Source organism: Mchenga conophoros, linkage group LG7 (genome assembly GCF_057382185.1).
Source record: "Mchenga conophoros isolate Kocher_MC1m ecotype Shallow Benthic linkage group LG7, M_conophoros_male_GT1.1, whole genome shotgun sequence".
NCBI classification, from domain to species: Eukaryota; Metazoa; Chordata; class Actinopteri; order Cichliformes; family Cichlidae; genus Mchenga; species Mchenga conophoros.
In genome coordinates, this window is record NC_140532.1 from 29,759,266 (window position 1) to 29,786,131 (window position 26,866).

Here is a 26,866-nt window from a genome sequence, read left to right on the forward strand (position 1 = left end):
AATGAGAGTGAGTCTTGATGGGCCAGATGGATGGGCCCGTGGCTGGATTGGTAAAGGGCAGAGAGCTCCAGTCCGACTCAGACGCCAGCAAGGTGGAGGTGGAGTACTGGTTTGGGCTGGTATCATCAAAGATGAGCTTGTGGGGCCTTTTCGGGTTGAGGATGGAGTCAAGCTGAACTCCCAGTCCTACTGCCAGTTTCTGGAAGACACCTTCTTCAAGCAGTGGTACAGGAAGAAGTCTGCATCCTTCAAGAAAAACATGATTTTCATGCAGGACAATGCTCCATCACATGCGTCCAAGTACTCCACAGCGTGGCTGGCAAGAAAGGGTATAAAAGAAGAAAAACTAATGACATGGCCTCCTTGTTCACCTGATCTGAACCCCATTGAGAACCTGTGGTCCATCATCACATGTGAGATTTACAAGGAGGGAAAACAGTACACCTCTCTGAACAGTGTCTGGGAGGCTGTGGTTGCTGCTGCACGCAATGTTGATGGTGAACAGATCAAAACACTGACAGAATCCATGGATGGCAGGCTTTTGAGTGTCCTTGCAAAGAAAGGTGGCTATATTGGTCGCTGATTTGTTTTTGTTTTGTTTTTGAATGTCAGAAATGTATATTTGTGAATGTGGAGATGTTATATTGGTTTCACTGGTAAAAATAAATAATTGAAATGGGTATATATTTGTTTTTTGTTAAGTTGCCTAATAATTGTGCACAGTAATAGTCACCTGCACACACAGATATCCCCCTAAAATAGCTAAAACTAAAAACAAACTAAAAACTACTTCCAAAAACATTCAGCTTTGATATTAATGAGTTTTTTGGGTTCATTGAGAACATGGTTGTTGTTCAATAATAAAATTATTCCTCAAAAATACAACTTGCCTAATAATTCTGCACTCCCTGTATGCTCTAGCAAAAAGGAAAGTTTTAAGCCTAATCTTAAAAGTAGAGATAGTGTCTGTCTCCCGAATCCAAACTGGAAGCTGGTTCCACAGAAGAGGGGCCTGAAAACTGAAGGCTCTCCCTCCCATTCTACTTTTAAATACTCTAGGAACAACAAGTAGGCCTGCAGAGCGAGAGTGAAGTGCTCTAATAGGGTGATATGGTACTACAAGGTCATTAACATAAGATGAGGCCTGATTATTTAAGACCTTGTATGTGAGGAGCAGGATTTTGAATTCAATTCTGGATTTAACAGGAAGCCAATGAAGGGAAGCCAAAACAGGAGAAATCTGCTCTCTCTTTCTAGTCAGGACTCTTGCTGCAGCATTTTGCTTTAACTGAAGGCTTTTCAGTGAGTTTTTTGGACATCCTGATAATAAATATTATAGTAGTCCAGTCTGGAAGTAATAAATGCATGAACTAGTTTTTCAGCGTCACTAAGAGACAGGATATTTCTAACTTTAGAGATGTTGTGCACATGGAAAAAAGCAGTCCTACATATTTGTTTAGTATGTGCATTGAAGGACATATCCTGGTCAAAAATGACTCCAAGGTTCCTCACAGCATTACTGGAGGCCAAGGTAATGCCATCCAGAGTAAGAATCTGGTTAGATACCATATTTCTAAGATTTTCAGGGCCGAGTACAATAACCTCAGTTTGATGTGTTATTAGCTTTAATAACACAACATTTTTAAGTGTCTGTGTTTATTAGTGGTATATCTAGTGTACAAAGGTGAACAGCAGCCAGCAGTTCACCTCATGAACTTTTCATGAGGTGAACTTTCATTCAGTCCTGACACACAGGAAAAACTGATCATGTGACACTAAACCAATTTTTTAAAAATCAGATCAGATCCCAGTGAAGCTCCGCCTCTCAGTGTGGTTAAACACTGAGTATCATCAGAGAGACGCCTGCCTGGACATGGATCCACTGCTGCTGCTGGTGGTGCTGCTGTGGAGCTCAGGTAGGACTGGCCTACACATCTGCATCACCCAAACGCACAGTTCATATCAAAGGAATTTGTATTCACTTCAGAGCCCCTTATTCAGCAGCATCACATGGGTTCATGTTCAGTAATATGTCAGATAAAGTGTGTTTATCAGAATGAAAAAATTGTAGCACACACTGCTGTCTCATGCTAAGCAGTCAACCTCATTCAGGAAAGGGAAGAGGCTTCCTGCTCGCACTGTATACAGCTGGAATGCAGTTTGCTCTGTCCACAGCTGAGTGTGACTGATATTTCTTGTCTAACTTTCTCCTCAGGAGTCCAGGCTGAAGAAAAACATGACTCAACAGGTAATCATCCTAAAAAGAAGTAAACAGCCACAGAAGCAAAATAAGCAGGGCAGTTTGACTTCATCCTTTTGAAAATTAAATTCACGTCTGTACTGATGATTTTCTGCCATCTATTCAGAGTTTGCCAGGCTGGTGAGAGGAGCCAGTCGCTGTGCAGGAACACTTGAGATAAAACATCTGGGAGAGTGGAGACCCATAGACATGTCTGACTGGACATTAAAGACATCAGCTATATTCTGCGAACATCTGGACTGTGGCTCTGCTGTTTCTGTAGAAGAGAGAAAAGAGTCTGCAGGCAGATCTGTGTGGATGATCAATTCTGACTGTGCTCAGTCTGGAGCTGCTCTGGGAGAGTGTGTAATATCAGGATCCTCCTCCTCTATAGTGGATTTCACTTGCTCAGGTGAGTCAATGATTGGTAGTAATGTACCTGATTTACACACACACACACTAGATAGACTAGCAGCAGACTGCCCAGAAGCCATGAAGAACAGAGCTTCAGAGTTCCTCTGAGCTAACTACCAGCCAGCCCAGGAGAACTCCTCTTTTAGCTTAATGAAACTTGTTGGTTAGCTTCATAAAAAGACACCAAAGAACACCTGGACACAAATCTGAGACACAAATTCTGTCCAACCAGAGTTCATCAGTATCTCCACACACAGACAACCTCCTTCACTCTGGGCACTTCCTTAATGTAGTGATCCAGTTAGATTTTTTTTAGATTTAGATTAAGATTTTTGGGAGTTTGTTCTCAAATTATCTCATCTCGTTCCGCAACATCAAGAACATTGATATGGACATTCTCACTACCAGTTTGGACAATGTTCAGATTCCGGACTTCTATTCTACTCCTGATGATTTGTTGTTATCTTATAATAATTGTCTACGCACTGTCCTTGATTCAAATCTGCATATTGACTGTGAATCCACTGTTTGTTAATTTTATCATGTGCTTTTGTTTTATTGTTCTTATCTTGCCATTGTTTTACTATGTGTCTTCTTATTGTAAAGTGTCCTTGGGTGACTTGAAAGGCGCTCGTAAATAAAATTTATTATTATTATTATTATGCTAAAAAGTGTCCAGTGTGTGATGTTATAAAGATGTGTTCTGTTGTTAATGATGAAGTCATGTTGAGTTGTGCTGAGGTTGAATCAGTGAATAGTTGTTTGCTGCCATCTTTTTCTTGTGTGTCTGCTGTCTCTGATCTCTCTGTTTGATCTTCTCTGATGTCTCCAGACTCTGTCAGGCTGCTGAATGGTTCCAGTCTGTGTTCAGGCAGACTGGAGGTGAAGTCTAACCAGAGCTGGTCCTCAGTGTGTGAAGCTGACTTTGACCAGCAGGATGCAGAGGTGGTCTGTAGGGAGCTCGGCTTCGGTCCTCCAGGGGGCGCTCTATGGAGAAGTGGAGGCTCCAGCGTGGAGCAAAGAGTTCCAGTGTGGAGGCCATGAGTCTGCTCTCCTGGACTGTAGAAGCTCAGGCTCAGCTAGAAACAGCTGCTCAGCTGGCAAAGCTGTTGGACTCACCTGCTCAGGTAGAAGAGGAGCTGCAGCTTTGATGTGGTTCAAACTCACTTTATTCTTTTACTGATGACTCTCTGCTTTCTGTTAGAGCCTGATCGTATCAGGTTGGTGGGAGGAGACAGTCACTGTGCAGGTATACTGGAATTGAAATATTTGGGGGACTGGAAACCAGTTTTTATCCGTCATTGGAACCTGAAGGCAGCAGCTGTTGTTTGTGAACATCTGGGCTGTGGTTCTGCTGTTTCTGCCCAATCTGAAGACTCTACAGAAAAAAATGTGTGGTTAATCAGACCTGACTGTGTCAAACCTGGATCCGCTTTGTGGGAATGTGCAAAATCAGGTTATTCATCCAATGTCCTGAAAGTAACCTGCTCAGGTAAGAACAACAGTGACACATTCTCTGAGCTGATCATTGTTGTATTGAACATTCAATTAGAAGTAAGAGTAATTATACAAACATAACTTTAATTTTTAAGCCAATAGGAAACTTGAGTAAAAATATCAAGGCATGAGTTTAATTTATCTCCTTTGAATGTAACTAACAATTTATCAACCACATAGGATTCCCAATGTTAAAGAGCTGATATTAACAACTGGTTCTACTAATACTAATACTGATGATAGTAATAATAGTGACAATACCCCTCTATGGATTGCCACATTACCATTGTTGAATGGTAGGGGTGTCCCAGTGATATATTCCTGGGCTTTTGATAGAGTCTCCAAAGACAGATTGGTCCTGATTGAGGTGTCAGATAAAGAGTGATTCACAAAAGCCCTGTGGAGAACTGGATCAGGTCAAGGGACAGGTCTACTTTTATATTAAATTCACTTGTTGGCCTGTGTAAAGCACTCTCTGGTCTGTTTTTTCACATGTTCATGTCTCTGAAAGCAGACTGATAAAATGACTCATGGTGAATTTGATAATATGTGAGCTGATAGCAAATTCCTCAAAAACCGGTCTGAGATTTTGTTCTGTCCTCTGCTGAGCTCCAATCAATGTTTTGCCTTAAATATGTGGGTTTTTTCTTCTTTGGTTTCCTACTCAGGACTCCAGGCTGAAGAAAAACACAATGCTACAGGTAAAAGGATGAAATCAGAGAGAATAAAGAATGAAAGTTCAATTAATCTGTTCAGAAGTAAATTCACTTCTTTACTGATGACGCTCTGCTTTCTGTTCAGAGCCGGATGATGTCAGGTTGGTGGGAGGAGCTAATCTCTGTGCAGGTACGGTGGAGGTGAAACACCTCGGAGAGTGGAGACCAGTGGAAGAATCTGACTGGACACTGAAGGCAGCAGCTGTTGTGTGTGAACATCTGGATTGTGGCTCTGCTGTTTCAGTAGAACAGAGACAGAAGTCACTGACATTGGTGTGGCAGCTCAAACCTGATTGTGTTCAGTCTGGATCTGCTCTTAGGGATTGTGTCTCTTCAAGTTTGTCTTTTTTTGTCCTAGATCTCACCTGTTCAGGTAAGCCAATCAGGCAAAAATATTTATGACATCATGTATGGCACAGTAACAGCTTGCACACAGCAGCTAAAGTGAGTTGTACCCTTGTCTCCAGACTATGCTTCCATTTACAGAAGGTATGTCAGTGAGATTTGCGATATCCTCAAAGTATTCCTAAGTGCCAACTCCTCACTCTTTAGATTGTATACAGAAAAGTGGCATGCTCTCCTTAGATGGACCCAACTCTCCAGGATCTTTTTCAGCCTGACCAAAATTTTTGTTCCTTTAACCACACCTAGGTTTTTGATTCTTTAGTCACTAAATCTACCCTTAGCTTGCCCCAGTGATTCTCCCAGCTCCCCTTGGGCACCAAAGCTAACCAATCAATAGGACTCCTTCTTCCGTTCACTTTACATCTGATTATCACAGTCTTTTCAGGAGTGACTGCTGCATCTGTCACTGAAGACCTTACAACCATAGATAATCTGCCTCAGCAATGGAAGTGAATTGGCCTACTTTTCCATCCTGTCTCTCTAAAATCATTAGAACATTTTTTTAAATAGAAGATTTTTATATAGGTTGTATGTGTAGAGCAATAATTGTTGAGTATCAGAAGAGCACAACAAAGAACTGCAGCTGTTTTGCCATCATTTGTAAAACATCAGAAATCAGTGAGAGCCTGTCCACTGTATAAAATGTAAATGTGATACTAACATGTCTCCTGTTAGAAAGATGAGTTCTGTTGTTAATGATGAAGTCATGTTACAGTTGTGCTGAGTTTGAATCAGTGAATAGTTGTTTGCTGCCATCTTTTTCTTGTGTGTCTGCTGTCTCTGATCTCTCTGTTTGATCTTCTCTGATGTCTCCAGACTCTGTCAGGCTGCTGAATGGTTCCAGTCTGTGTTCAGGCAGACTGGAGGTGAAGTCTGACCAGAGCTGGTCCTCAGTGTGTGAAGCTGACTTTGACCAGCAGGATGCAGAGGTGGTCTGTAGGGAGCTCGGCTGTGGGCCTCCTTCGGTCCTCCAGGGGGCGCTCTATGGAGAAGTGGAGGCTCCAGTGTGGAGCAAAGAGTTCCAGTGTGGAGGCCATGAGTCTGCTCTCCTGGACTGTAGAAGCTCAGGCTCAGCTAGAAACAGCTGCTCACCTGGCAAAGCTGTTGGACTCACCTGCTCAGGTAGAAGAGGAGCTGCAGCTTTTTGTGGTTCAAACTCACTTTATTCTTTTACTGATGACTCTCTGCTTTCTGTTAGAGTCTGTCAGGTTGATGGGAGGAGTCAGTCCCTGTGCAGGTATACTGGAAGTGAAACTGGGAGATTGGAAACCAGTCTTTGTCCCCAACTGGAGCCTGAAGGAGGCAGCTGTTATCTGTGAACATCTGGGCTGTGGTTCTGCTGTTTCTTTGAGAATGATAACAAAGTCCTTAGCCAGACTTCCAACAAGGATCAAACCTGAGTGTGTCCAGTCTTTCTGTGCTGTAAGGGAGTGTGTAACATCAGTTTATTCTCTCAACATCCTCGATTTCACCTGCTCAGGTAGGTCATCTATAACATCCAGTGTTCCCTCTGTCACACTGACAGTTAGTGGTTATTTTTGGTAAAACCCTTGATAGACTTTACCTGGCAGGACACACCTGGGAAAGCTGTGTACTCACTGTTTTTAACCCATTATTTGAATACAGGATGGATGTGACCTCACCTCAGAGCAGACACTCCACAAAGGTTAAAGATGAGTTTATTGCATCAAAACAACCCAGAATGCTTCATGGTAAACTTGAGTAATTTTTACAGGGATTATGTTCAGTCCCTTACACAGGATTACTTTGCAAGGATTTACAGATAAGTCGTTAATCCATATATTCTTTCATCTAATTTCGATTTGGGGTAAAAACCTGAAGATAAATTCAGTCGTGCTCCTAAGGCTGAAGAGAAAACTTTCCATACCTGTGATGTAAATTGATGGCCACATTCAAAGACTATATTCATTAGGATGCCATGAATGATACCAAGAAAAACATGTCACCCCCCCTACCTGGGTGATATGTAAATCTTGTCACATGCCACAGTGTATCAGAGAAGTAAATGGACATGTTCTGTTTATTTTCTCTATGTTCATGTTTCCTGATTTATTGTGTTAGTCATCTGTCTCCATGCATTGCGTTTAGTTCTACTTCTTGTGTGTTATTAGTCAGATTTGGTTGTAGCTGTGTTCTGACCTGTCTCTTATCATCATCATCACTCCTGTGTATTTAAGTCCTTAGTTTTCTCCTTTTCTGTCTTGTCATCATCGATTTGTGTGTTTCTGGTTCAGTTCAGTCATTCAGTCAGTCTCTATCCTGTTCTGTTCATCCTGTCTCCACAATAAAGACCATCCTTCACCAGCTTGCGAGTGAAGGTCCTCTCTTCCTTCTCTCCACACACCACGATTTGACACTTTGTGGTGATGCCACTTCCCGTCTTCAAGGAAAGCTGGGATCTGGAGTTCTCACCTACTCTTCTTTTCTGCAGGCAGTTGTCTGTCTTGATAGGCAGAGAAACCAATGTTTCAAATGTTTCTGTGTCATCACTTGATGCTACCTCATTCTTCACTTGATCATCTAAACTGTGCAAAACAAACCTCATGATGTGTCTTCAGCACAATCATCAGTGCTCCACTGGCCTTGTCTCAAACTTAGCAACCTATCAGAAGTGTCATCGGGGATAAGGGAATGATCAAACACTAGGGGACGATTCTTCCTCAAAGTTAGAATAATTACACTCCTTATTCAGTAATTGGGTTTGGTGACCGGATGACAATGTAGTAGAAACCTTTGACTCTTCCCTAACTCACCAGAGTGGGCTTCCAGATGTGGAAGGTTGAACTAGGTATACGGGTGGTGAATCAGATGCCAAAGCTGGAGGGCAGGGAGACGCTGTCTGAAGTGGACAGATTGTTCTGATGAGTTTGAGATTTTCAAAAGACTCATAATTTTCTTACTTTCCATATGAATTTCATAAGGATGTCAATCAATTAAAGTAAGAATAAAGTGTTTGGGTGTTAAATATATAACTGTAACTCTAACTTAAACACAAGTTGGGTTCTGTTCTAATAGTTGTTTTGCTGAGTATTTTTGAGTCTTCGTTTGACAATGAAGCCCTCAGTATGTGATGAAGTCAGTCTGATCTATGCACTATCACGTCTCCTCAGGCCAGCAGGAGGCAGAGCTCGAGCAGACGGGAAAACACTGAGCTGGTTTACTCCATTCTCAGTGTTTGTGTACATGAAGGAGAGATGGCTGAAGTGAAAGGAACTAAAGGAGCAGAAGAGGACCTCATCTTACATCCACATGAATTTCCCATCATAGACAGCTTAAGATCAGCTCAGTCAAACTCAGTTTTCTACCAAAGACACAAATCTGTAAACATACCTGACTAACACATTCATTACAAATGAGACCATTAGTATGTGAATCAAAGAATTGTCACTGAAAAATATCCAAAAGTTTCATGTATAAGTTGATTTTGTAAGTTGAGCTAAAAATAATGCACAGCTGAAGTAACCGTGGAACGTGGATCATTTATACAGCCATGACTGTCATCATGTTTATAAGTGCTTTGGCTGATTTTAGTAGCTTACAAACACAAAGGAAGCATTAACTTCTATAACAGCTTTACGTTTAACTTTTACAGTTTTAAGTGTGATTTTCATGAATGAAGCTCAGCCAAGCCATCACAGGCCAAGACTGCTTATTTTTCCATAGTTTTTTGAGTACAACATGAACCAGACTTCACAAATAATTAGAAATAAACATACAAGGCAAAATATCCATCCTTCATTTTTTTCCACATATCCACTCTTGAGTTGTTCATGAGGCCAATGTCACTCAGTGTGTACAGAACCAACGAGATAGGTCCAAAGACCGAACCTCGGGGGAACCGCAGGAGAGGATCCAAAATTAGCAGCAAAAAAGGAAAAACTGCTGTGAATGAGAAGAGAACCACTCCTAAGATGATCCAAAGAGGCCAACATGATTTTTCAGTCAGGATACCGTCATCAACTGTGTCAAAGGCAGCAAGACACGGCAGTACAGAATACTCACCTGGATCTGCATCAAGGTTCTTACAGGTTCTAAAGAACATCACTTATAACCATCATTTCACTAAGCTTATACTTCAGAGGTGTTCAGTTATAATTTAAGGAGAAAATTTCCTCGGACAAAGGTCCAGAATATTATAATTCAGTCAATATATTTTAAAATAGCCTGACTGCTGTGTGTTGATAAAAAGCATAGCAGAAGATGCCAGTGGGTGAATTATGTCCTTTCAGAAAGACAGCTACTGTGATGAAATCTACTCTCCACAGACAAAACTAGACTAAAGCTCTCGCTTTATAAACCCTTTGTGTTAACCGTGGAAGTGACACAGTAAAATTATTATATGTAGAAAGGATACTGACTGATTTTATTTTGAGGTTTATCTTGAAATATTTTGTTATTTCACCTACATCAGAGATATCAAACTCATTTCACATCGTGGGGTCCATACAGGGCACTTCGATCATTTAATAATATATTTAAATATATAAGCAGCTCAATTTTCTGACACGATAAAGAAACACTTCTATACTAAATGAGAGACATATTTCAGCGTCTGACTCTGCATCCTGCAGCACCGAGCTGACACTGTCTGCAAACCTGTGGAAATATAAAGACTCACTCACTGCTGTTCAACACTTAAACATCAAATCAATTTTCGCCTTCATCCTTTTTCTTTATATTCCCATTTCATTTTACAGAGTTTCACCAGAAGAATTTTAACAGTGTGACCACTATAAAAAAAAAACCCTACTCATAGGAAAACAAAGGGAGTTGGTGTGGGTGGTGTTCCTGGATTGTAGGACAGAAGTTAACAATGTTATCTCAAAGTTCCTCAGAACAAATTCTCAGGAAAATAACTGTTCAAATAACAACTTATAACCATTAGCATGTGATCAGTTTTAAATCTCCTGTGTGATGAAAGCCTCAGCTTCATGGGAACAAATATTATCATTTTATTCGATGTTATTCTGACCTGTAGTTAGACACTGCATCTTGTAATGCTAATAGTATTCAAACAAAACTCAGATTTGTCTGAGGTTAAAACATTTATTGAATTTAAATGTAATTTTCTTACAATATCTTTCTCTAATAATCTGACAAAAACAGCATCTGGTCTCCACTCCACATGTTTCTTACACACTGCATGTTGTTCAGGGTCCTGCTGAGTCAGCAGGTAGTACTACTTCCTTTACACGTTACTGTCATCATCTGAACTCGCTCATTTCAGGCTGTGGAAGCTGCCAGGACACACTGCTTCTTAATGTTTCACTGTGAGACACTAAGGAAGCTCTTTGGTTTGTTCTATGTAGCAGTGCCTTATATCAAAGATAAAAACATAAAAAAAAAAACTATGTTCACAGAAATAACATACAGGGTAATTCACACACACACACACACACACACACACACACACACACACACACACACACAGCATGGTCAGATTAAGTTGTTTTTACAGACAATAGCAATGAGCCAGAACCACACAACAAAAAAGTAATGAATAAAAGACATTTCCACAACAAGTTGTTTGTCTTTGAAAGTTCTCAGTCATCCAGGTCATCATAGTCTAAGTAGCTTGGAAAGAAAAGCGTCTGGACTTAGGTTGTTTGAAGACAGAAGAGCTACCTCGTCAGGCCAGGACTCTGCAGTATATTTACACCTACAGGCCAGTGGACAGTCTTTCAATGATGAGGATGTACACATCTTGGACAGGGAGGAACGCTGGTTTAAGCGCGGAGTCAAGGAGGCCATTTACGTGAAAAGGGAAAGACCATCTCTGAATCAAGGAGGGGGCCTAAGGGTACATCTTTCACCATCTTACAATGCTGTGATTGCAGCCATTCCCCAACTCTCTGTGAATGTTACTCGTGGCCATTGATCAGAGGTTGTTTATCATTGGTCATGAGAATTTGCATAATTAAGATTAAGGAACTGACCTCCCAGCCCATTGTTCCGTCACTGGGCTGGTTTCAGTCATTATGCAAATGTACTGTTTATAAGATTGGGGAAACCTGCAGTCAGGTGAGACTGAAGAAGTCACTTTGATGAGTGACGAAACGTTTCTCCCTCAAAATGCTACGTCCAGATGAACAGAATCAACTTTTGGAGAGTTGCTTGAAGACGTTTCACCTCGCATCTGAGAAGCTTCTTCAGTTCTAGGGTTAAATGGTGGAGAGTCACAGATTTAAGCCCTATGGGAGTGTACCCAAGACAGACATGGACCCCCTAATGATCCTCTACCTAATCATATGAGCCAGCGTGTGAAAACGAGTGTAGGTCACAACCAGCCAAGGTTTTGGGTGAGCTCATTGTGAAACCCAACCCCACCCTATCATGTGATTTCCTGAGGTCAGATGGCCCATGATGTGAGTGGGTGTTACAGTTTTTTACAGACGCTAGGACACATTTCTCAATACTTAGGTCACTTTTGCAAAACTCCTCACACAGTGAGCACAACAGAAGTCTATGTGGGCTAAACTGAGGACCAGTTATCATTGTTTTGGCACAAAATGCATTCAATGACTACATCTCTCAAATTTCATGAATTATTTTCTCACTCAGACACAACAACTGCCAAAAATCTTTGTACGTACAGGACATTTTGCATGTGCTTACATACTGTTTTCAAAACTGTTAAACTTATGATCAAAACAACAACACAATGCAAAACTTAAAAAGACAGCAAAATTCAACAGCAATATTTTAGTGAAACATATTTTAAACTAAAAATGCAGTTTAACCAGCCACAGCTGATTCTCATTGTAGATGAACATCTACACAGGTGTTACTCCTTCAATTTTTCAACTCCTTCAATTCTGGCATGCCAGAAGATTCTTTCCTAGGTGTGTTGCCCTAGATGACATAAGATGTGATGTGGATGAGAACCTGTGGCCAAATGGAGAAGACCGAGTAGATTAGCATTACTATTGTATGTGTATCAGTGGATGGTGTGTATACAAATTCTTGTATTTTGGGATTACAAAATGTAATCAAATGGAAAAGTCCCTTTTTTTAAACTTGTTTTATCAGTTTTAATCTTTTAACTTTATGCATCAAGCAAAAATTTAATTATATGCAACATTCTCTGACTGGAAGAAATTAGTTTAACATTTAAACCTATTTTCTACACATTCCAGCACATAAAATAAAATATTTTTTGTGTTTACACTCACTCTTTCAAATAGATGCAAGTAAAACACAGCAGAAAATAAATAAAGTCAAAGACTAGCAGTCCTGTTGCTCTATTTTCACCTGTAAAGCAGGAGGCGGAGGTTTACCCTGGTGCAGGTGTGCCGCAGCGGTCAGTTGAAGAATCCGCGAGTTTCTCTGTGAGTTTCCCATTACGTCGTTGCACACTCGGTGCTTGCTTGGAAGTTTAGGGTTTTTTTCGCTGTAAAAAGAAGTTTTCTTCCCACGCACAATGGACACTAATGTTTTTGTCACTTTTTATGGAATCAAACTCAAAGTAAGGTCAGTACGTCCACGCTTTAAACGCTGCACGCTCATACTCTCTCCCACACTTCATATATGATCCATTGTTGATCTGCACACAGCTTTTGTCATGAACGTCGCACTTGCTTAGGTCACTGTCATGAGACATTCTCGCAAAAAAATCACGGTTTTAGTAACGCAGTAACGCAGCGTTCCTACGGGAAAGTAACGGTAATCTAATTACCGATTTTGAAATAGTAATCCCTTACTTTACTCGTTACTTGAAAAAAGTAATCAGATTACAGTAACGCGTAACGCGTTACTGTCCATCTCTGCTCTCCACTTGCTGTCCATCTGAGAGCAAGGTGAAATTTGCTATTGGATTAATGTATTATTTAATTATCCACACTTAAAAACTCTCACCAACGTTATATCATTAGTAATAAATTTAAAAAATCTATACTGTATATACTATGGCCACAAGTTTGCATCATGGTGCTGATCCAGAATCCTTCCTTTATTATATATTATAGTGCTATAATTATAAAATAATGAGAATACAAAAATAAAGTAATAAATATAAAATGGGGCTAGGGATACGTATTTATGATTATTCAATTTGTTTGACTATCCATTCTGTGCAGGCAGAACGCTAATTAAATGTTTAACCCTTTAAAACCGGTCAGAGCGGCATGCTCCGTTTTGCGCAACTACTTTTAAATCCCTGTAGAACTGCAACCACGTAAGCTAGTGCAATAATTTTTTTTGCATATGAAACCGGAGGAGTTGTACTTACATCTTATGCCATCAGCTTGTCCTAGGTCACGGTTTCCTTCCACATATAGCTTTGCAAAAACTGCATAAAAAGAACTTGCACTGTAATATTTGTTTTCGTTTTTCCTGCAGTATATAAAAATTGGTGTATTTCAAAAACAAAACTATGAAGACACTCAAAATAAATTTCCTGTGGTGGGAAACTATTTTGTGCAACTTTTTTGTATTTACAGTTTTGAGGGATAAGCCTCTTAAATTTCTCTAACTAGAAATATATGTTAAAAAAACAAAAACGATTTAAAAAAAATTTTGTAGTTTATTGCACTTTTTGCAATTTATGTAATTACTATGCCCTTAATGCATGCATATTATGAAAATTTGGGCTATAACAGTTGTATTGATGTATAGCAACTTGAAATGCTCCCAAAAATGGCACTACAGCATGTAAAAATATAATATAAGCTCTGGCGGACTTGGGGTAGGTCTTAAAGGGTTAAACTAGAGATAATTTTACTTCTGTAAAGTCTGCATTTTGTCATATTTGATACATAAATATAATACAATCTGTCTTTTGATGTATTTTCTTTATAATGTGTGTGTTTTTTATAATCATCCATAATTATGTCGATATGCATATCAGATATTTTTCAGTGAAATATTAGTCCTCCAGAAGGGGGTGCTGCTCTTGTGGCGACCTGCAGCAGGTGTTTACTGGCGTTTTCTTTTTGTTTTTAACTTTGTTTTAATTCTGTTCCTAACTGTGGTTTTAACTTTTTATGAGGTTTTTGCCGAGATGGAGATCTTCTACACCTTATTTTTATTGTTGTTGGCGATATTCACCTGGAGTCAGTCACTCTTTTTTTTTTCTTTTTTTCCCAAACTTTATTTGAAATTATAAAGCAAACAGTCAGTCATTCCAGTTCAGTTTGTACAGTAGACATACAAGGCAAATAAGAGTAACAATATACAGTACAATGAAATAAGAAGGATAAATAAATAAAGGGGAAAAAAGGGGGGATTGTGACAGACTTCATAACAACTTTGTACTTGAAAGTGGTGACAGCTCATATGTGTCTATTTTGTGTGCGTGTGCGGGCCAGACGTGGTCTGCGTGAGTGAGTCTGATTGTCATTTTGTATGCAGTCGCTTTTAAGCTGATGAGCAAGCTACACATGTTCAGAGCAGGAGCTGGTTGACCTTATCAGAGGGGAGGGAAACAGAGCTATGATATCTCAAGCATGCAGCTATCCATGAGTTTAGTTTCTTCCTGGCACCCCATATGGGCAACAGCTTTTCTGCATCCTGATTCATGTGTGTGAGACTTTTGTAACATCAGCATCATGTTTTTGTTTTGTCGAAAAGCAGGTGATTGTGTCTGACGTCATGGTGTGTGTGAGTTACAGAGAGGTGTGAAAGTATGTGAGTGAAGTGGTCTCGAACTGGGGAAGACATGATTCTGCAGGTCACCTGCCCAGTGGACACAAAAAAGAAAAAAATAGTTGTGTGGACGAAATATGAATGATAACATGGCAAGTGTTTGGTGTTTCTCAGCCTGAAACAACTGTAATGCCACTTTCTGTTTTTAAGAAAGGAGAGTTCCAAAAAAAAAACCAGAGAGAGAGAGAGATGTGTGTTGTTTAAGCAGTGAGGAGAACAATGAAAATGTCTTAGTTTGTCACTTTCAGGTGAAAAGCAGACCTGGATCAATTTTCCACATGCAGCAGTTGGAAGAAAGTTATAGGTTTCACATCATTAGGAAACACTGAGGCAGAGCTTTTGGCTGAGTGGTGTTTACAGCTTAACTCCCATGTGTTCCTCACCCTGAAAAAACAAGCTCCATGGAAGCTAACCTCTGCCTGAAGACAAGGAGTGCAGTTCCAGAAGCACAGCACATCTACAATTCATAGCAGCCCAAGAGACAACAACAGAGTCCTGAGAGAGGTCCAGCAGCAGTGTGTACAAATGGCATCAGAGAGTAAGAAAACCCCATCATCATGGATGGATGGAGATGCGTTTCCAGCAAGCTGCAACTTCACTGTGTGTGAAGATGACTTTTGAGGAGACTGTCTGAGTGACATTTGCCACTTTTGGAGTGGAATGGCAAGATGAGACAGTGAGGATGACACAGGACAAAGCTGAAGAGAACTGTTTGCCATTGGACTGCAAAGAGTGAGAGGAGCAGGTGAGAACACAGAGGAAGGCTGTCGTTTAGTGTGGGAAATCAAAATTTGGGTTAGCAATCCTGGGAAAAAAGGAAACTGATTTAAGTGGAAAAATTGTGAAGGAGTTTGGACCACAAAATGAGAAAGGTATATAAATCACACACAAGCAGAAAATGCATTAACCATACTAACCCTACATGCATATACACATACAATGACACTCATGAAGACCAGACAGCATCTTAAGTATGAGATTCTGTTTGTCATCTTGTCCAAGTCACTCAGTAAGATGGAAGTGATACGTAGACTAGTGGATTAAATATTATAGGAGGACAGATGATTGTATCATAGGGAGAAAACAGAATGCTGATGAGGAGTTTTGCATGATTGTTGAGTTTCTGGTGGGTGAATAAGTTTTAACATGGCACACATTTGGTTACATCTGCAAGTATGGCTCGTCTGTGAAGCACTTTGTTGTACCTGTGACTTTTAAATGTGCTATAGAAATAAAATTGAAATTGAAATTGAAATTGAAACATGAGAACAGAGATGGGCAGTAACGCGTTACTTGTAATGCGTTACTTGTAATGCGTTACTTGTAACGCGTTACTGTAATCTGATTACTTTTTTACGGTAATGAGTAAAGTAAGGGATTGCTATTGCAAAAACGGTAATTAGATTACAGTTACTTTCCTGTAGGAACGCTGCGTTACTGCGTTACTAAAACCGTGATTTTTTTTTGCGAGAATGTCTCATGACAGTGACGTAAGCGAGTGTGACTTTTGTGACAACAGCTGTGTGCAGATCAACAATGGATCCTATATCGAGTGCAAGAGAGAGTATGAGCGTGCAGCGTTTAAAGCGTGGAAGTACTGACCTTACTTTAAGTTTGATTCCATAAAAAGTGACAAAAACATTAGCGTCCGTTATGTGTGGGAAGAAAACTTCTTTTTACACCGAAAAAACCCCCTAAACTTCCGAGCAAGCACCGAGTAGCTACGACGTAATGGGAAACTCACAGAGAAACTCGCGGATTCTTCAACTGACCGCTGCGGCACACCTGCACCAGGGTAAACCTCCGCCTACCGTAGTCCTGCTTTACAGGTGAAAATAGAGCAACAGGACCGCTAGTCTTTGACTTTATTTATTTTCTGCTGTGTTTTACTTGCATCTATTTGAAAGAGTGAGTGTAAACACAAAAAATATTTTATTTTATGTGTTGGAATGTGTAGAAAATAGGTTTAAATGTTAAACAAATTTCTTCCAGTCAGAGAATGGTGCATATAATTAAATTTTTGCTTGATGCATAAAGTTAAAAGATTAAAACCAATAAAACAAGTTTTAAAAAGAGACTTTTCCATTTGATTACATTTTGTATGATGGATTATGCAGAAAAAGTAGAATTGGGCTGAAAGATCTATCGCTTTATCACCTATTCAGGTGTAATTAATTACTTTTGAAAATAAGTAATCAGTAAAGTAACGGGATTACTTTTTTGGGGAAGTAATTGGTAATTAGTTACTGATTACTTTTTTTAAGTAACTTGACCAACACTGCATGAGAAGAAACTTATTATGTGATGAGACAACAGGGTTATGCTGTATGTTGTGTGTGGTGTGGCTGATTGGATGAATGTTTGAGATTAAACTGGCTGATGATTTGTCTCATGTTACAAAGTTGAGCCTGCCAATTAGGTTTGGTATGATTTATCCCCCTGAAATGAAGAACACGTGTCATGATTTAACAAGGCCTTTCCTTTCCTTTCTTTTCTTTTATTCTTTTTATTTTGTTACTTTCACAGTGCACTGAAAGTTTTGTTCAATATTCTTTGTCATCTAAGCAGATCTAAATGTTTCAATAGGAAGAACTACACAACATGTTGTTGCGAACGGTTGCAAAGTGAGTTTCTCCAAAATTAGAATGGGCTCAGGAGAAAGTCATTTATTTGGGACAATTAGGAAGCGAGTCCCTTTTTCTATAAGGATACAGCGAGGTAATCCAGTCTAAAATTCTTCTTTTTCTTTTCAAAATGTTGTCGTTTTGCTGAGGGTGGAAACGAAATGTGACAATAATTTCCACTATCAGCAAAAGAAAGAATCAATGAGTAAATGAATGAGTGAAAATTAAAAAATGGGGAACTGACTGACTGATTGGTAAAAGCTGACTGGACAGACAAAAGCTTGACTGACTTGACTCCAGTATGCAAGAGTGCACCTCCACCCAGTGACAAAAGGGTGGATGTATGTATGTATGTTTCTTTTTACAGGAGCAGAAAGATGACAGCAACAGGATGCATGAGCTTTTGGGCTGTGCTGACTTAACCTTTTAATTGCCACTTTCTGTGTCTTTGTGAATTTACCAGCAGTGTGTTATTCATTACCTTGTGTTGCTCACAGAAGTCACTTTGAGAAAGAGTGTATACACCTGCGCAGCGCTAACATTTACATTTCTTTTCTACAACAGAGGGTTAATCATGTGTTTGATCATGTGATTTACAGTATGACACACAATTTAATGTTTTTCTACCACAGGATTACTGAGTTTTTGTGTGAAGAAATGGTATCACGCTTGGCTGGAAGCAGTGCTTAAACAATGGAAAAAACACAAACTTTGTCCAAAAACCTCTCATGTTCAGCTGTTTCCCACTTTTTCTTTGGTCATTTTAGCCTGGGCCCACCTACTATCCTTGGAAACATAAAATGATTGGCTAGAATCTCAAGTGTATCACATCTCAGGGGGGGAAAAAAGCACCGAAATAAAGCTGAGAAATCCTAAATCAGTCTGGTTACCACCGTTTATGCCATAATGGCACCGGATACCGGTACCCATCCCTACTCTCCGGATGCTCCTAATTTTATTCTTCGTGATTTTAACAATTGTAATCTTAAGAAATCACTGAACAATTTCTTTCAATATGTCACTTGTCCTACAAGGCATAACAAAACGCTGGATTTGTGTTATGGACCAATTAAGGGGGCATATAAGTCTGTGGCCAGACCTGCACCAGGTTCTTCGGATCACAATGTTATTCACCTCCTCCCTGCTTACAGATCTGTGATTAGGAGGGAGATGGCCTGTGTCAAGTGGACTAATGTCTGGACAAAAGACAGTTGTGTTGCCCTTCAGGGGTGTATTGATCGCATTGACTGGTCCTTGTTCCAAGACAGCATTTATGATTTGGATGAACTCACTGATGTGGTGTGTAGCTACATCTCTTTTTGCAAAGACTCTGTGATTCCAGTCAGAGAACTTAAGACTTTCCCCAATAACAAACCGTGGCTCTCTAAAGATATTAAGGATCTGATTCTTAGAAGAAAATTGCTTTTAAGGAGGGAGACGTTCCCACTGTGAGAATATTGAAGATGGAGGTGAGGCCTGGAATAAAGATTGCCAAGATGAGGTATAGAAATAAGATTGAGGCAGAACTCAGTAGTAACAACCTCAAAAGAGCTTGGCTTGGTATGAAAACAATGCCAGGGCTACAGACAAAAGGTAAAAATAATATTACCTTAGACGGGTTTACCTCTGACAAACATCTGGCAGACAGTCTTAACAGTTTTTACCTTCGTTTTGAGAACTTTGACTGTTCTAGGCAGACCAGCACACTGAGGGAAAAGACTATCACTCCCCCATCTATTTGTATTGATGAGAGGGGGTTAGCTAATCTTTTTAGACACACTAAAAGTAAGAGTCCCGGACCTGACAACATCTGTGGACAGGTACTGAGAACTTGTGCTGATCCGCTGAGTGGGATTTTCACCATATTTTCTCACTTTCTTTAGAGCTACAGACAGTACCTAAGATTTAGAAACATGCTATCATTGTTCCTGTTGCTAAGGGCAGTTCTCCTAAGGTACTGAATGATTTTAGGCCTGTGGCTCTGACTTCTTTAGTGATGAAGACATTTGAGAAGATAATTAAGAAGGAGATTTTAATGCATGTTGAACACCATGAGTGGGGGTGAATCGTGTATTTTCTGATGTGCTCTCCTCCTCTACTGGTTCACCCCAGGGTTGCTGCCTCTCTCCCCTTCTGTTCATTCTGTACACAAATGAGTGTTGCAGCAATTTCACGAACAGACACATCCTGAAGTTTGATGATGACACAGTGATCGTCAGTCTTCTAGTGGGGGACGAGTCAGGCCATGGACAGGTTGTAGATGATTTTGTGAATTGGTGTGATGAGTCCTTCCTTTCACTTAATGTGTCAAAAACTAAAGACATGATTATTGATTTTAGGAAGTCCTCTTATAACTCATCACCTACTATCATTAAAAGTGCTGATATTGGATAGTTGAGAGTTATAAATATCTAGGTGTGGTACTTGACCATAAACTGTGTTTTGAATCTCATGCTGATGACAAACACTGTTCTTTTTAAATTCAAATTCAAATTTTATTTGTCACATACACAGTCATACACAGTACGATATGCAGTGAAATGCTTAGACAACTGCTCGTGACCTAAAACAAAAGACTATGAATAGGATAGGAAATAAATAGGGTAAATTTAACTAAGAAAGAATAAAATAAAATATTAAATTTTAAAATAAAATAACTGTACAACAAAATACACAATACACAAAATATAAATTATAGAAAATGTATAAGAATATATGAAGAAATATAGAACAGTAAGAGCAGCTGTGCAAGTAATAAATGGTAATGGTAAGAAATGTAATGTCCAGGGTTGTGCAATCCACATATTTAAGTGTCTTGTGCAGTGCAAATATGCTTAAAAGTGATTTATTTAAGTGACTTGTGACTAAGTGAGTGATTTTATTAGATGACCATGCAGTGTAGTTGTTCAGTGGCAACTAGTCTAAAGAAATGTCCAGAATGTCCAGTGTGTGTAAGAACTGTATGTGTGGGTCAGTACTGTGTGGTGGTGTGATTGAGAGACCGTATCGCCTGCGGGAAGAAGCTCCTCCTCAGTCTCTCTGTGTTGGTCTTCAGGCAGCGGAATCGCTTTCCTGACCTCAACAGAGAGAACAGTCTGTTGTTGGGATGGCTGAGGTCCTTCACGATCTTCCTGGCCTTGGTCCAGCACCGCCTGCTGTAGACTGAGTGCAGGTCAGGGAGCTCGGAGCGGATGGTGCGCTCGGCTGATCGCACAACCCTCTGTAGAGCTCGTCTGTCCTGCATGGTGCTGTTCCCGAACCAGGTTAAGATGTTTCCCGTCAGGATGCTCTCTATGGTGCACGAGTAAAAGTTCCTGAGCACCTTGGAGGGCAGTCGGAAGTCTCTCAAGCGTCTGAGGTGGTAGAGACGCTGACGGGCCTTTTTCACCACGGAGTTGATGTGACAGGACCATGACAGGTCCTGCGTGATGTAAGCCCCGAGGTATTTGAAGCTTTCCACTTTCTCCACTGGGCACTCGTTGATGACAGGGGTCTGGAAAATTAGATCTTTTAATGTCTCATCTGAGATGCTGTCTTTGTTTTATAGAAGTTTTATCGAATCTGTGATGTCTGTATCGCTGCCTGGTTTGGTAACCTGACGGTGAAGAATAAGAATCGGTTGGGACTTCTCATAAAAACTGCTAGCAAAATTTTAGGGCGCTGGCAAGATAGACTTTTGGCCATCTACAATAGAAATGTGCTTAGAAAAGCTCATTCTATTATTAATTGTTTGAACCATCTACTTCACAGTGAGTTTGAGTTGTAGCTTTCCGGCCGCCGTTTTAGAGTACCGAGGAGGAGGACTAAAAGACTCCAGGTCTCTTTTATCCCTACTGCATCTTGTCTCCTTAATGGCAAATAACTGTCCTTGGACTTTCTATCACTATTATTGTCATTATTACTTTATAGTATTGTTCTGTTTATTTTTATCCTGCTGCTAAACTAATTTCCCCTTGTGGGACAAAAAAAGAAATTGAATTGAATTGAGAAAGGCAGAGAAAGGCCCTGTAACTTACTTGGTGGATAGAGCTACAGACCCGTGACACCCTTACCCAGTTAGCTACCAGCTATGACCAGTACACGTGTTCAGCTAATAAAATGGTTGTAACTGGCTTCTGTCCAGCTTCTTTTCAGTTATACAGCGATGATGCCCTCTAGTGGTGACTGCAGAGTTAATCGGTACATAATGAGACGTTTGAGTTTTGCCCAGTGTTAAATTTTTTTATCAGGTTTGATTTTTGGGATTTTGGAGACTTGAAGGAAAATACTTTAGGTGAACTTGTATTTTTAATAAGTGCTCTATAAATAGTGATACATTTGATCCAGTTTCATTTCTTCCTGCTTTGCTCCGTAAGCCACTGTGCATTTGCACCTCTGACACTTATCTTTGTAAGTTTCAATGATTTTTTATCTCACTGTCCTTTTTTCATGATCAAATGTAAAGTACAGTGTTCAGCCCTGTTGACCAGGTGGGAAAACAACTGTTTAATGTTTTATATGTTTGCAAGTCCAGCTCCAGATGGGCAAAGTGTGGATTTTGCTATTTGCTTTCAGACCCAGAAAATATCCTGAAGCAGGGTTAGCTACAAGCTGCTTATAGTCTATTCGCTCTGCCAGTTGGCTACTCTCTTTATCACTGAGCAGCAAACTTCAGGCCGACATTCACTGCTTTACAATGCCTGACAGTTTCCATGGTATCTAACCAACAACCCAAAACGTTTGCAGTCACAAACTTTTACTTCGTATCAATGCAGGAAGCCACTACTCTGCCTTAGCTCATCTCGTCTCCCTCAGCCTGCAGCAAAAATCCACACCGTGTACCTGTGTCTGGTTCAATTTAATTGGGGGGGAAACAAAAACAAACCAGCTCTATCAAAGTAAAATGTTTTGTAACAAATTAAATTAAAAACATTACCTAATATAATGATAAATAAATACATCCTTTAACATTTTTAACAGTTTAACCATGAAGTTAATTTGTTATCATGCAACAGAGAATATATTTGAACTTTTTTTAAGCATGTGTTATTTAGCTGTGATTATTGTGAACTGCATATTTATACACATTTTATTCTTTTTTTTTTAACTGGGTTACACTCATGTCTCCAAGGTGGTAGACTTTGCTGAAGTGTTGGAGGCACCCAGGTTCAAAGCACCAACCATGTGATTATCAAACATCTGAAACCAGCCTGAAGCAACGTAAACACAGAAAGAGACGAGAACTGATGTTGCAGCACAAATTTGACTTGAAGTATGCAAGTCCCAAATTCAATTTGTCTTAAATTTAGGTGTGTGATTACCATGCCCAAAAGTCCAATCCACCAGCTGTCTGCTGCAAAGTGACACACGATGGCAGAATCTGTCCAAGGCTTCAGCCATGAGGAAAACTGACTAACAACGCAGTGACGTGGGATCAATCCTGGTTTTAGGACCAACGCTAGGGAGGAAATACATGAACATACAACACAAGCACACACAGTTATTAAGTGTCAAACATGCAACACAAATGGTTTAAAAAAACAAAACAAAACTGAATAAAATAAAAACCAATAAAAAGTGAATGTAAAATCCAAATCTCCAAAAGGGTAAAAAATACAAACTGGTGAACTTGAATCATCAAACTTGCAAAAAGAAACCAAAAAGCAGTTCATGAGGACACACAGAAACAGACGGCGATAAAGGCAAATCGACATTGTCTTTATTGACAGAAGGAAAATGAAAGTCTCCCTGGTACTTATTAGGCTGTCAGTGTAAAATGTTCCTTTCTTGAGCAGTGCTGTTGAAATCATGTTTTAGTTATGTAACACCTGCTTAGTATAGTAGGGTTAAACTTATAAACTAGATTCGAGAGGAGTAAAATAAATTTGAGAGAATTGAGTGTTGAACAGCCGGCAGATTTATTACAATGTTACAATGGTGCAATAACCCAATGTATACAGCACAGAAAATTAACAGAAGATCAACAGAAAAGAGCACTCTTTCGAAAATAACAACAAAATAAAATAAAATGAGTAGTCTCTTTAGACCTGACTCCTGATGAGCAGGATATTGGGACTTCAACAGTTTCCCAGAGAAACAATCTGTATCAAGTAAGCAGTTTTTGCTCTTGCTTATTTGAAATCCTGCGATTCGAAGTATTTCAGACTGTAGCTCTACTCCTGCATCCAGAACAGCTGGCCACACTGCTTTTGGATTCGCCAAGAGTTTTCACAGGGTCTGGCTCGCCATCCATATCCAGAACCACTTCAGATCCAGGATCACAAAAAACCAGTCTGCACATACAGTACAGAGCAATAAACAAAACAGTTCTTAACAGTTTTTCTAAATAAAACGAGATCTTATAGAGTTTTCAAAATCAAGTACACTGTTGTTTTAACATTGTTCTGTCTCTATGAATTCCATTTGTATTGCTTTACAGCATTACAATCAATTGTATTTATATACCCCTTTTTAAGGCATATGTAATCACATCATGAAATGTTTGTAACGTAAGTAGTTTTACATAACGTATTTACATGAATCAACCCATAACTGAAATGACAAAGTGCAGAAAAAAACACTGGACAACATTTATGGCTAAAAGAAAAGTGCATCCTGCATTAGTTTTGCGCATTTGTGAAGATGCCCAATCAAATAGACAATAAAATAAAATACGACACTCCATTTCACACACAATTCAAGTACTCCGACTGGCTTTAGCTTGTTTTTTTTTTTTTAGACAATAGGGCTTTGGAGTTGACGTCATGCCGCAATGCATTGTGGGAGCGCAGCTCCATTTTCGGGGTCTACGATCCAAACAAACTCACTGTTGGAACGGCGACGACGACAAGAAACATGTTTAAAAGCAGCTCAAAAGAAAACGGACGGTATAGAGACCGATTGCGTCCAGAGGCGAAGCAGCAGTATTTGAAAAAAAATAGAGTGCATCGCAAATCTGGACCCATACGACATATGGCAGTGGAGTAAAGACCCAGACGACTTACCGCCACTGTCCTACCCCGATATCTTCACCTATCTTGTTTGTGGAGTAAGCGCTTACACTGCGAACCAGTTTCGTAATTACAAGTCACTGGAGGCGCACATCCAATTTAAAAATGGCTGGGTGCAAGATTTGGCTATTTTCAAGCCGCCAAACTCTTGAGTACGTCGTCAAAGTAAGTCAGCTGGAGTGCATCGAGTGAAATAGCCATTTTCCACCCCCCACCATAATTAATGTTATACATTTATCAGTAAACTGCTAAAATATCGTTATCATATTATGTGCCCATAATTGTAAAGTAGATGCAAATTAACACATTGATAATCGGGCAAATTATTAACGCCAATTTGTGTCCTCCCTGTCTCCTCCTGCGACTCTTTACATAGCACATATGTCTGCAAAGTCACTCCATTTGATGTTTGATCACAATTTCTATAACTTCCGAGACCACCAACGATAATATTATTCAGCTATAAAGTGTGATGTGAACATATTTAGAACTTACCGGAATGAAAATGTCTTGAGCACACCAACTGATATCTGGAGATGTAACAGAACTTGATATCAGCTCGTCTCACGGCTGCTATCCAGGCTAGACGCCTTCGTTTGGTAATATCCGATACATGAGCTCCTTCATGTTGCTTCCAGGTTGGGAAAGCATAAAAAGACAATCCAAACTTTATTCCCGTGCCGGTCGTAAGATCTAACATTGCAGCCGACCACACAGCAAGTACGAACCATGGCTATGCTTTCGCTCCTTACTTACGGTGTGTTCACACCGAACGCGATGGACGCGAATAGAGCGTCAGGTTTACATGTAAAGTCAATGGAAAGGCGCGATGACGCGCAATTGCGGGTCCCGCGAAAATTCGGAAGCAGATTTGCGTCGCGAAAACGCCAAAACGCGTGAAACGCGCGTCAGTGTAGCGCGTCTGGCGCGTTTGACTCTCGAATAAAACCACGCGCGTGAGTTTTTGTGTTGCATTTTGTGCATACGCGCGTTTCGCGTCTACCGCTCGAGTTGGAAAAATCTGAACTCCAGCGTCAAATCGCGCCGCGACAACCAATCAGGAGCCTGGTGACGTGGCTGTTACCTAGGTCAAAGGGGCAGATCCAGCCAAAGCCTTTCATACTTCAAAGGAGGGAAGGCTAATCAATGCGGTAGCAAACAACTCGGAGCTGTACAACACCAGCTGCTTTCAGTACCGAGACAGGAATAAAAAGGACCGAGCTTGGAGGAAGATATGTGAAGAGATCGGGCAACCTGGTAAGTTTATTCATTTCTCTTTTGAAAGTTTTCACTGACCCGGGAAGCCGCACAAAAGCTAGCAAGCCACCGCTATTTTCCCACTGACGTACAAGTACCGTTCTGCTTTTATGCATGTTGTCATTTAGGAATATATTTTATTGTTTATTAATAAACAGCACACAGTGGTCCCGCTGTTCATCCGTCACTGCTTTGCTTTTTCGCTGATTTTTTATTGCACAGTACAGCATTGCATTCTGCAGCCTGATTGACAAATCTCCTGCGCTTGCCAAATTTATCACGTTTGGTTTTGATAACCATCACGTCCAATAGAAAAAACAGCACAAAAACACCCATAACTATGAGCCTCATTCGGAAATAGACACCTGCACCGTGAGGGAAAAAGGCGCACGAAAGTGGCGGGCAGATGAAGACAAACCGCGGCATAATAATACTTTTACGTTTTGCAATCTACAAAGGTTTGCACTTTGAGAATCAATTGTGAGAACTGTGACCAGGGGCTAGTTATTCTGAGAACCCCTGCAATAAATGAGGGACCACTGTCTACTCTACGATTATTATATCCAACCTGTTAACATTTAATACTGTATTGATAGAACCAACTGATTCTGCAGCAGAGCATCCCCTGTTGATTCTCCTGGCTCCCCAGTCCCTGAGCTCCTGCTGCTGCACCCACAGATATGTACAGCAAGCACTGATACCTTTTTAGTCGGTGGGATTCCCTTGTGATCACCTTTACTAAATATCTACAACCAATCTGATTATATCCTGTTATTGTTTTTTTTTTTTTTTCAATGTTGAAATTAAAATCTAGTAGCAGCCTTCTCATTTCTTTGTGTTTTGTGCTGTTTTACAGGCCCACAGAGGAGGACGGCTCCGAGGCAGATGAGGGACGGGTCCCAGGACGGTCCATCGGTGGTGGAGCTGGCCACTCTCTGTAAATTCTTATATTTTATATATTTATGTTTAATGTTTTTCTGTTTGAGACTTTTAATATTATTTCAAATAAATGTTTATAATGACTAATGTCTCAGTTCTACTACACAGCAAATGTTGGCACAC

At 40.1% G+C, this 26,866-nt stretch overlaps 1 protein-coding gene, 1 long non-coding RNA gene and 1 pseudogene across 3 annotated transcripts in view; 2 read left to right on the forward strand and 1 right to left on the reverse strand.

Moving 5' to 3' along the window:
• The window catches only part of LOC146570363 (scavenger receptor cysteine-rich type 1 protein M130-like), a 214,491-nt gene that overhangs the window by 25,710 nt on the left and 161,915 nt on the right, over positions 1–26,866 (reverse strand). The window lies entirely within an intron of this gene.
• On the forward strand, positions 1,817–9,602 carry LOC146570364 (scavenger receptor cysteine-rich type 1 protein M130-like; annotated as a pseudogene). Its single transcript, XR_014892986.1, has 10 exons — positions 1,817–1,916; positions 2,216–2,248; positions 2,367–2,651; positions 3,486–3,780; positions 3,858–4,145; positions 4,819–4,851; positions 4,952–5,239; positions 6,088–6,393; positions 6,470–6,751; positions 8,403–9,602. The product of XR_014892986.1 is annotated as a scavenger receptor cysteine-rich type 1 protein M130-like (transcript).
• On the forward strand, positions 25,680–26,830 carry LOC146570365 (uncharacterized). The gene is made up of 2 exons (XR_014892988.1): positions 25,680–25,804; positions 26,661–26,830. It is a non-coding gene; the product is annotated as an uncharacterized LOC146570365 (long non-coding RNA).